Raw genomic sequence first — 3,301 nt, forward strand, 5'->3', positions numbered from 1 at the left:
TCACTTCTTACTTTCGCTTACAACATTTTTCGAACCTGATATATTAGAAATTTTCAATTAATCATTTGCTGTCAATCAAACTTTTATTAATCACTGTAAAAAACGCTAATGCCTATTTTAAAGAGGATGTAATAAACAGCAAGCAAATTATATTAAGAATTATTACAAAAACTCACAGAATCTTAGATAACCTAATAATCGATTTTGAGGAGCAAGAATATTTTATTCAAATATAATCAGATGATATTCAAAACAAATACTAAAAGAACAAAATTACGTAAACAAGCTATCTCATTAATAATACGTTTGAGTGTTAAATTTATGTCGTTATTTCTCAATTTAGATTTCTTTGAATATGCCGATCTAATTCTTATACGAACATTTCAATCCAGGTAGGAACCTACCCGGGTGAGACATCCTCATCCAACTTTTGACCAAGTTTGCCGACAGTTAATCGAGCCTGTCGCCGCCTAATCACCTTGTCTTCCCTAAAATTATACGTTGTTGGTTCGAATTTTCTGGACAAAGAATAAGTTACAGATGTGTTGCGCTACAAAGGAGTCCCAATTTAGTTGCATCATTTATGTATATGTATTTTGGTTTAACTATTATAATTCAACAATTTTAACCGGAAAGAAATAAAAACAATATAAACTTTATACCTATCTACGATAATTTTCTGTGCGTTGAAGTCTTTTGTAACACATGAAATTTAAAATGTGATATTGAAACCTTTAATTTACGAAGTCTCTCAGACACATACTCTATGAGATATACGACGTATCCTTTAGCAATGCCGCCTGCTACCGAGAAGCTTCGCGCCAGGCGAGCGGCCGCGGCGGCAGTGTGGCGCGGCGCGGCGTGCCCAATCAGCCAGCCATCATTTTGCACCAACCATATAGAGACATTAAGCCGGGCGGTCCCTTCAGACATGCAAACTATGTAATTTGTTGTGGATATCCGGTCGGTTGTTTAGGCGCTCTTTGATTTATCGTTCTATGTTCTGATATTTTCTTTCTTCTAAAAATGTATGCTCTTGTCCTGTCTATCGTTTTCGATATCATCGACTTGTACCTTATACTTATAGTTAACTCTACGGAATATTATTGTAAATATTGACATAATATATTCTAACTAAGAAATTACTAAATAACAAAATTCATCAGTTCAGTATGTGCCTCTAAAAGCCTTTTAACTTTAAAGATGCTTGCACAAGCAAATTCACAATTCTATTGCTTTAAGTAGACGCACTGAAATTGATCTTAGTTAGGTCAAAGTTGAACACGCATAAAAAGTGTATTAAAGCGTCGCATAAACGGTGTCGATATGACTAAAATAATTTCCTTTATATTACTTTCAGAGTTCTTTAGGGCTGTCGATAAAGACAAAATTAATATGTGAATTTAAATCGCTTACATTCTTTGTAATATGTGTTTTCATCTGTTTGTAACTGTTTTGGTAAGCTTTCATTTAGTAGTATTTACAGTGCTTAGGATAGACTATACAGAAGAGTTTATATTATTAGACCTGATCACCACACTTATGAATAAATATCATAGTTAATAGTTTCTAACTCAATAAAAAAGTTCAAGTAGTAAAGTAACTTGGCAACCCTAGCTACGCATAAAGTAACTAAATATAAAGTGGCCGTTTAAAGCAATGATAGTTAGTAATAGCGATATTTAACTAGCAATAAAGTTTAACGCCCGTCGACATTACATCAATTATCTTTGCTTTTACTTGTCGCGTAGTTATTGCTACGAAATTGTAGTGTAATGGTCGAATGCGAGTGTCATACAATATGTAATTACACGGTAACACTCGCGGACTGTGTGTACTTCACTTAGCACTCTTTATGAGTAGTGTAAAGATTTGAACGCGACTAGAGGTATCGTATAACGCTGCGTAAAATAATGTTTATAATTTTCTTTAACTTGATATTGTTAAGAGATTTCTATTTACAGAAATTTCTTGACAAGAAATAATTATGAATTCTATCGTAAATTATGTTACAATTAGTTAACATTGGTAGTTAACAATGGTGCAGTTGAGAGATTAAAAATATATAGGGTGTTAAAAATGCAATGTGTATAAAAAGTCGCATTGCATTTTAGGTTTGTCTCTATAACCCCAAATATGATGTGGCAGTGAGTTAACTAAATTAAGTCATTACGTGAACGCTCCATTATTATTTAATTAATGCGTGGTTGGAACTAGACAATGGCTCGATTGTTCCGCCGAGTGGGTTCGTATGCAGGCACTGTCACGCATACTTTCAAATGTTATAGAGCTAGAAAAATAAATAATAGGAACATTTCTTTTAATATATTTTTCTGTGACTACGTGTAATATTTAAGTTAGGTATTGCAATGGTATACATAAAAAATATATATCTAGAGTCAGACAATACAAGAAATTAAATGTTTTTTGCAGTCAATAAGTTGCACAGCGTCTGATAAAAAAATCCAATTTGTAGGGGTAACATGGTGGGTAACATTGGTAAATAGGAAGTCTATAAATTCTTTACGAGGAAAATATAATAATATTTTCACTTTTATTTTAAACGTTTATTTAATTACATTATTTTGAATTTGTTCACATTGTAAATTAACTTAATTATTACATAATGTAATTGATAGTATAAATTTAAATCGATATTAATATATTATGTGGAGTTCTTTCTAGTGTTAACGCTACAGAGGACGAGGTCACGTCACGTGTCTATGGTGGCGGGGTAGCCATCTTGCGCGGCTTTTTGTTGCGCGGACCACCCAGCTCGACTCGCTACATTATTTTATTGTACAATAAACAAATTTATTGCTTCATATATGGCTATTTATGTTTTTATTTATAAGGGCTTTTTGTTACCAACATAAGAGATTTTAGTAACCTTTCGCGGTGTTTGCGTTTAAAGTTATGACCGCGGTCGCGAGTGCCTGTCAGAAAGGTATAAGCTCTCTTACGACATTTTTTTCTTTACGCTTTGTAAGCATACCAAAATGTTGTCGTGATGAATGATTAATGTGAAATGAATTTGAACTTTAAGAGGATTTGGATGAGCCGGAAGTTTTATATTCTAAGCTATCTAATAAACGTCGACAGTCTTGTGTCGGCAAATCGAACACAAGATATTTGTAAGTTCTGCGTTTCTTTCCATAGGAGACTGCAATAAAAACTAGGTCTCTAATCTGATAGCACGATTATCTAGATGCGCAATTCCTCATAGTAAAGTTACTTGAGGTGCCTCTCCGACTAACGAAGGTTGGCGATCAGTTCTCCATATTTTCGCTTGTCTCTTGCA

The sequence above is a fragment of the Papilio xuthus genome, unplaced genomic scaffold, assembly GCF_000836235.2.
Source record: "Papilio xuthus unplaced genomic scaffold, Pxut_1.1 DF825946.1, whole genome shotgun sequence".
NCBI classification, from domain to species: Eukaryota; Metazoa; Arthropoda; class Insecta; order Lepidoptera; family Papilionidae; genus Papilio; species Papilio xuthus.